This window comes from Bos taurus, chromosome 28 (genome assembly GCF_002263795.3).
Source record: "Bos taurus isolate L1 Dominette 01449 registration number 42190680 breed Hereford chromosome 28, ARS-UCD2.0, whole genome shotgun sequence".
Lineage (NCBI taxonomy): Eukaryota > Metazoa > Chordata > Mammalia > Artiodactyla > Bovidae > Bos > Bos taurus.
This window is the reverse complement of record NC_037355.1, coordinates 38915944-38924714: the sequence shown is the minus strand read 5'-3', so window position 1 is coordinate 38924714 and position 8771 is coordinate 38915944. Positions and strand designations below refer to the sequence as shown.

The following is an 8771-nucleotide window of genomic DNA, read 5'->3' as shown; positions in this document are numbered from 1 at the left end:
CGCAAAGAGTCCGACACGACTGAGCGACTGATCTGATCTGATCTGATGGCTGATTCATGTTGTGGTTTGACAGAAAACAAAATTCTGTAAAGCAATTATCCTTCAATAAAAAATAAAACGGAGAAGGCGCTGGCACCCCACTCCAGTACTCTTGCCTGGAAAATCCCATGGATGGAGGAGCCTGGTGGGCTGCAGTCCATGGGGTCGCGAAGAGTCAGACAAGACTGAAAGACTTCACTTTCACTTTTCACTTTCATGCATTGGAGAAGGAAATGGCAACCCACTCCAGTGTTCTTCCCTGGAGAATCCCAGGGACGGGGGAGCCTGGTGGGCTGCCATCTATGGAGTCGCACAGAGTCGGACACGACTGAAGGGACTTACCAGCAATAAAATAAAAAGAGGCGCTACCGGGCTTGGCCAGTCAGAGAGCAGAGGCCCGCCCCCGCCGCCCCCGGCCCCGCAGGCGACTGGAGGAGCAGGATGGGCTGTTGCTGTGGCTCTGGCGCATGCACTCCTCCTCGGTACAGTTTGCAGACTGCTGTGAGTCCGTGCTCCTACCCTGTGCGAGTCCACAAGCCACTTTCCCTGCTGTCTGACCTGCTCGGCTCCACAGCGCTGGTGGACCTCAGCAAGTGGTCTGGGCCTTTGAGCCTGCACGAAGTGGCTGAGAGGCCGCAGCACCCTCTGCGGCAGGGCGGAGGTCGACGAACTGGGCAAAGTGCTGACACCCACCCAGGTTAAGAACCGGCCCACCAGCATTACATGGGATGGCCTTGATCCAGGTAAATTGTACTCCCTGGTCTTGACAGATCCGGTGCTCCCAGCAGGAAGGACCCCAAATACAGGGAATGGCAGCATTTCCTGGTGGTCAGCATGAAGGGCAACGACATCAGCAGTCACAGTTCTCTCCAATTATGTGGGCTCTGGGCCTCCCAAGGGTGCTGGCCTGCACCGCTACATTTGGCTGGTTTACGAGCAGGAAAGACCACTGAAATGTGATGGTCCCATTCTCAGCAACCTATCTGGAGACCACTGTGGCAAATTCAAGGTGGCCTCTTTCTGCAAAAAGTACGAGCTTGGGACCCCAGTGGCCGGCACGTGTTACCAGGCTGAATGGGATGATTATGTGCCCAAACTCTAGGAGCAGCTGTCTAGGAAGTAGAGGAGATGGACACTGTCCCAGAGTTCCCAAACAGTGTTTCAGTTTAGCGACACATGTAGATTTCCCCCCATCTCTCTGCCTAAGCCCTGAGCGGTCAGATTTAGATTTAGGATGACTTTTCTTTCCTTCTTCCTGTCGTGTATAATTTTAGGGAGTTTATGTTTTGATCAAATTTGAACTCAGTTTTGGTGGGGGATTCTTTGGTACTGTGATGGGGTTTATCAAAATGTTAATACAAGAACAACAACCAGACTTTAAAGAAGAAAAAAAATTCTGGTAAAAAGACCAGGTCTGAGGTATTAGAGCAGAGCTTCAAAGAATCTTTAAGGGAGGTTGAAAACAAAAAAGAGATTGATTGCCTCCACTTTTGTGAGCCTGAGCACAGAGTTGTGTGTGAAAGCACCTACCAGCATGTGTTTTCATGGCCTTGTCTCACCGAGACAACCAGAGGCCGGCATGTCCACTAACCATCAACGTCTCAGGATGGTTGCTGGGTGTCAGTGTCCTGCTCTGGATCCTTTAAAGAGCAATACTGGAAAAAGCTCAAGAGAAGAAGTCGCTTTGCTGTTAAAGCCTGGCCATCTAGGTGAGCAGCAGGGCAGGGTAAGAGGTTATCAGAAGTCTGAAAGTCCATGCTTGTTGATTCCTCTTTGGTGTAAAAAAGAAAGCCAGTCTGGAGTTGGTGAACGTTGTGTTAATTTTGCTGTTTGCTTATAGTTGAACAAAAATAAAAACACTGTGTAGATGGAAAAAAAATGAAAAAAGAATCAAGATGAACATTTTAAATTATTTTAAATATTTCTGACTTCAAATTTCTAGTTTATGTAAATGTGCTGTTTTATACAATTTTTCAATTCAGAAAGCTCATGGAACAACTAAAAATTATAATACATCAACCGGAAGTCTCTCTCTCTAGATACATATATGCATACACACACCACTACAGTATATATTTATAAAAATAGAATTGTATATTGCTCTGTAGCCTCCTTTTTTTCTTGCAACATATTGTGACAAATTTCTCATGTCATTAAACATTATTTTTCAATGACTGCATTTTAAATCTTTATATAAATAAAAAGTACAGAACAATCACAGAGATGATGGTGGGTTTGCTGCAGCCCTTCCGGCTGCTGCACTTGCCACCGGGGAATGACAGGACTTTGGAGGTGGCGCATCTCTTGTTGGCTCCAGAGCCCTCAAGCAGCTCATCTCATTGCGGGTTCACGCCCCATACCAGTGCCGAGAAAGTCCAGCTTTGTCGAAGACGGCGGAGTGCCGGGGAAAGGGGAGGGGATGTGAGCAACCACAGTGTTTTTTAGGTGAACTTCTCTTTTTTGTAGGTTCTGAGACTTCTCTGACTTAAGTATGTTTGTCAGATCAGACTTTAGTCAAGGATTGGCATCCATAAAAATAAAGAGGGCTTCTGCCAAGGTACGGGCTTCCCTTGTGGCTCAGCTGGTAAAGATTCCACCTGCAATGTGGGAGACCTGGGTTCAATCCCTGGGTTGGGAAGATCCCCTGGAGAAGGGAAAGGCTACCCACTCCAGTATTCTGGCCTGGGGAATTCCTTGGACAGTATAATCCATGGGGTCGCAAAGAGTTGGACATGACTGGGCGACTTTCACTTTCACTTGAGTGTGACTGCGCCCACGTCCCAGTGCCCTGGATGCATAATAGGATCCTACATCCTCATCATTTGCATTCCTGAACTTGGCAGGATCCAGTGCTTCTGATCCTGAATGATTTGTCTTCCTTTGTTTTGTGTCAGAACTCCGAGAGGGTGGATGGTTTGGGCTATGCCAAGGGGAATTCAGGTTGGAGAAGTTAGTTCCTGCCGCCTTTTAAATGACAGGTGGTCAGCAATTACCTAAAGAAATGGAGACTGTAGCAGAAAGCTGTAGATTTTCAACAAACTCCCTTTCTTTCTTTCTTTCCTGCCCCACCCCGCAGGACACACAACTTGAACACATTTTTCAGTCTTCCTGGCAGTTAGGTGATAGTTTTGGCAAATGGACCGTTGATAGAAGTGACAGCTGCCATTTCTAGGCCCTGCATCTACAATACGGGGACTTCCTCGGCAGTCCAGTGGTTAGGAATCTGTGCTCCCGAGACAGGGGGCCTGGGTTCGATCCCTGGTCAGGAAACTAAGATCCCACATACTGCCTGTCCTAAAAAAATGGTAACAAACAACCCTACTGCGTGATAGACTCTCCATACTGGCTCTCTCTTGCCTTGTTGACTAGACAGATGCAGAAGACCCAGTGCAGAACTCCAAAGTCTAGAGGCCTCCAAGGGATTCATGAGATAGAGCAGCAGGTAAATGGAAGGTGCCTGGTCCCTGAAGGACTCCATGGAGCAGAGCAACTCTTGCTTATCCCTCCTCCCTTGCCAGCTTAGTGTGGCCTGTGACTTGAGCAAGAAGCAGACTTTTGTTGCATTAAGCCCCTGAGATTTGGGAGTTATTTATGAAAGCACTGAGCCAACTCAACACAGCAACCTTCCAACCTCCCTCCTTGGTCCTGTCTCATCTCCCTGAACTTCCAGTTTTGCTGTTATGTACTTAGAAGACAAGGTTAAAGAGCAGGCAGAGTTGGCACAGACACTGGGTGTTGGAGGAGAAAGGGAGCCCTGGCGTGTTGACTGCCTGTGTTACTCTGCCACTACCATGTACCAGGATGTGCAATAAGTTCTCCTGTCAGATGTGACTGTGGCTGGCACAATACCTGCTGTTTGCAGAAGTGCTGGCTGTGAAAGAAGGCGGCGGCTCCATGGAAACTGGGCCCTCCTCTTCCTGCAGGAGTTCTGTGTCCATGATTCTCTGGGCACTGGAGACCGTGACTAGGGACAGGCCCTGCCCGTCCTGGGACATTGAGCTGTTGTCAAATCCCATCTGGAATGGAGCAGATTCTTCCTTGTTGTGGTGAAAAAAGTCCAGGTTCAGGGTCAGACAGATGTAGGTTTCAAGTTTGCTTTGATATTTGACTAACTATGGACAATCTTAAGATCTTCAAGTGTCATTTTTTCACATTTATTTCTTTTCTATCTATTTAATATATAAATCTAAAGATATACTCTGATATGCATCTATCTTATCTATGTATCTATCTAATTTATTTATCTATCTAATCTTCTCTGGTGGCTCAGATGGTAAAAAATCTGCCTGCAATGTGGGAGACTGGTTCCATCCCCTAGTTGGGAAGATCTTCTGGAGGAGGGAATACCAACCCGGTTCAGGATTCTTACCTGCAGAATTCCATGGACAGAGGAACCTGGTGTGTCCATGGGGTCACAAAGAGTTGGACATGACTGAGGGCTAACACTTTCATTTTCACTTTCAATCTCTCTACATATATACTTATATATATGTAAATTATTTATCTTTATATTTTTATCTATCTATTGGTTGATCACAATGTGTGTTAGTTGCTCAGTCGTGTCTGACTCTTTGTGACCCCATGGACTGTACAGCCTGCCAGGCTCTTCTGTCCATGGGATTTTCCAGTCAAGGATACTGGAGTGGGTTGCCATTTCCTTCTCCAGGGGATCTTCCTGACCCAGGGATCGAACCCAGGTCTCCTGCATTGCAGTCAGATGCTTTACCGTCTGAGCTACTAGGATTTAAAAAAGATTATTTTACACAGCCCTCAGTAGAGTGCCTAATACATGCCATGTCCTAAGTATGTTAGCTCTGTGCATGGCAGTAAATACAGTAATAATAACTGCTTAATGAGTGCTGTGTTAATTCATTTGGCCCTCACAATAAGCCTGTGACTTAGGTCTGTTATCAGCTCCATTTTCTAGATAAGGAAGCTGAGGCAGAGTTACACATCCTCTGCAGTTCACCTGGTTATAGAGTTAGAGCTGATGTTCAACCCCGCCCAGTCAAGAGTCCCTGCTGTTAACTTCTAAGATGCAGGGGAGGGAGAAGGTGACAAGGATGATGTCAGCATCCTCTGGGTTGCCAATCTTTCTGTAAGGGGGCTTTGCCCATAGGAGGATTTCGTTGTGACTGAGGTTCCTTGCCTCTGGTTTCCATGGATCCTGGTTTGGGCAGCTGAAGCAAGTTTAGATGTAAGAAAGGAGGCCTCTCTCAGTGTGCCAAGCCTCTCTGCACACAGCCAGTCCTTCGTGTCCCAGCAATGCTGCCAAGAAACTGGCTTGGGAAAAAGAGGCAGACTGGCGCTGCCCTGTGAGGGGTGTGGCTTCTCCTGCTCATGCCACCCACAGCTTCCATGAGGGAGCCCTGAGGAGGTGCCACTCCTCAGGGGCTGTTTTGGAGGGCTGGAAGTCTGCCTTTACCACCTTGCTCCTGTCTTCTATGGATGTAACTGGAGAAGTCAAGATTTTCCTTGACTTTTACCACTGCCTGTGGCTCATGGTCCTCTTGTCCTGTAAGCAAAATAGATTCCTGCAGCAGCGCAAACATCTCATCGTCCTGGGTAAAGCCTTGCCAGGGCTTGTCCAACACCCCTGATGGTGCCACCAACTGGGATGTTGCCAGTTCCGGCCCTCAGTGAAGGCCACGTTATGTGTGGACACAGGTGTTGATCACATGATGACCAACTACAGTAGGCTGGGCCTGCAGGCCCATCCTAGGAGGCTCACGACACCTGTTTGGGGTGTGGTGGCTGCTTCTGTCTCAGCATCACCCAGCACACACGATGGTAACAGCAGTGTCCTGGGGGCTAAGCCTTACCTTCCCCTAGTGTCATGGTCATTTCAGCTGAGAAGTAGAAAATACTAGGAATATTCAAATAATCATAACCACTGTCATAGACTGAATTGTGTCTCCACAAACTCATATATCATAAATTCACTAACCCTCCAATATGACTGTATCTGGAGATAAGAAAGTGAAGTCACTCAGTTGTGTCCAACTCTTTGTGACCCCATGGACTGTAACCTACCAGGCTCCTCCATCCGTGGGATTTTCCAGCCAAGAATTCTAGAGTGGATTGCCGTTTCCTTCTCCAGGAGATCTTCCCAACCCAGGGATTGAACCCAGGTCTACAGCATTGTAGGCAAACACTATACCATCTGAGCCACCGGGGAAGTGCTGGTGATAGGTTCTGGAGATAGGTTCTTCACAGAATGATTAAATGAGGTCATAAGGGTAGGGACTTACCATAGGATTAGTGATGTTGATTTGGGACACCCAAGGGCAATGATGAGAGTAGAGACCTTGCCCTCGAGGGATTCCCACGAACACCTGAGTTTTCTAAGGCAAACAGTGAGCAGATTCCAGTCTCTACCTCCTGTCTTTAGCGCCGACCATTCATGTACTAGAAACTGTATTCAGAGGGCTTGCAACAGGGAGATCTCTGAGCCAAGGAGGATCCCATCTTGCATTGGGTCATACTGTGGAGGGTGTTGTAGAGGATGAGAGGGGAGACGAGAGACTTGCTCTCCCCACTGTGGTATCTACAGTGTCAGTGAAATGGGGCCTCAGGGGACCTACAGGAGCTTCAGGTTTGGACCTCCCTGAAGAATGATCACCAAGCCAGACTTCTCCCCTTGCTCCCGGCTTCCTCATTCTGGGCCTGTCTCTCCAGTGGACTACCCTGTGGTTTTGAGCCCAGACATGTTCTGAGCACCATCATCTTTCCTTGATTTATTACATAAACCACATGCTCTTGAGGGGTTGGAGAGGCTTGGGCTTGAATACCACCTCTGGGAACTTCCCTGGTGGTCCAGTGGCTAAGACTCCATGCTTCCAATGCAGGGGGCACAGGTTCGATCCCTGATCAGGGAACTAGATCCCACATGCCCCAACTAAGAGTTTATACGTCACAGCTAAATCTCCTGCATGCCACAACGAAGATCAAAGATTGTGTGTGCTGCGACTAAGACGTGGTGCAGCCAAACAAATACATAAATTTTAAGTATTTGAATACCAGCTCTGTAAGTAGCTGTGTGATCTTGAGCATGGCACTGAACCTCTCAGAACCTCAGTGTCTTTCTCTGTAAACTTGGTTACTGTGAGGATTCCAAGAAATTGAGTTCCCTCAATAGTGTGTAAACCACCTAGCTCCATGCCTGATATGCAGGTATCCTGGGATGATACTCAGGTTGACTGGCCACAGACAGGCCACTGCCATCAAACCCAGTCCATCCTGCTAACCACTGAGAATGTCTGCAGTTTCCCACCAAAAAGCCTTGAACCTGATCAGTATGTGATTGTCTGTATCCTGTGGCTGTGACCATGTGGGCTCCAGGGACACCCTGGCTGTTTCCTAGTTTCTCTAGACTCGTCTCTCCCTCCTTCCTGCCAGGTACCTGATGCTTCCTGCCTGAGGAGAGTTCTGCTGTCAAACCAGATGGCTTCCCTGCCAGTCTGGTGACTTGGGAGTCAGAAACATACAGATCCTCTTTTTAATACAAGATGAGGTGGGGTTGGAAGTTAACAGCATGGGAACCCAGTCATTCTCTTCTAAGTGCTATCACTAGTGTGGGGGCAGGGGGACTGCCTAAATACCAGGCGAGCCAGCTTTCCCCCATCGTGTGATCTTGTCTGAGAAGATCACAGGGAGCCCATCACCTGTGGTGACATTCAGGGCTGGCAGTTACCCAACACAGTGTCCATCCACCCTCAAATTTAATACAGAAATCAGGTGTGTTGTGAAAGGCCCTGAAAAGGCTTTAATTTTCTCTGCTGTCGAAGGCTCCGTGATGACTGGAGTGTCCCCGGTACAAAGGCACCGTCCATCATGTGTTTGCTGAATACAACTTAGCCCGGCTGTGCAGTCTTCCCAGACAGCTCAACAATGGGGCTCAATCAAGGCTTAGAACTTCTCCTCCCATCCTCTCAGACCAGCTCCTGCTTCCCTCTTTCTGGGAGAAAGGAGTCCGTTGTTGGGTATTTCTCTGATGCTTATGGTTGGCTGATGGGATGTCTCTGCTGATCCCTGTGACCCTGTAACCTTGCCACTGAGTTTTCTTGGCGGGGGGTGGGGGAGTATCATTAGGCTGTTACCTCCTCCAGCTCTGTTTCCTCTTCTAGCAGCTGAAGTAGGAAAGCTGTTCTATTCCTTTGGAAAATTTGGAAATTTCTGCTTAAACTGCCAATCTGTGAGACTTTGAGGCCCTTTAAATCTTTCCTCCATTCTCAGAGCTGATAAGCTGGGGTTCAGCTCCTCAGGTATTACCTGGCAATTTAAACTTAAATGTCCCACTTAGACCAACCACTCCACAGGGACAGACTTGTTTTGCAGGATATTGCAAGGAAATCCAGGAAGCACTGAGCTGGCATACATTTTTGACCTGGCTCAGAGGTATCTGGGGAATCATGGGAGGAGGTACTTAAAAGAAAAGAGGCTTCACAAGGGATCCAGGTGGGTGGCGTTTGGTCTGTTATCAAAACGGTGCACTTTTGGCAGGGGTTGTCACAACTCAGGTGAACTTAGCTGCAGAGCAGGCTGTGGAGCTAGAGGAGGCTGATACTGGGGCTTGGAGAACTCACTGAGCTTCGGGGCAATTACCTAAAATCAGATTGCTGGTTGTCCACTACACAGACATTCAAAGGGATGTGCGGACTCTGGTCTGACTCAGTGGAAGCATCTGAGTCACGTGGTATGCCCAGTATCATGTTCAGATATTCCTTATCTAT

General features: G+C 48.0%; 1 pseudogene; it reads left to right on the top strand.

Annotated features, from left to right (window-relative positions):
* The first annotated feature begins 233 nt into the window (after nt 1–233).
* On the top strand, nt 234–1162 carry LOC781868 (phosphatidylethanolamine-binding protein 1-like; annotated as a pseudogene).
* The last annotated feature ends 7609 nt before the right edge of the window (nt 1163–8771 follow it).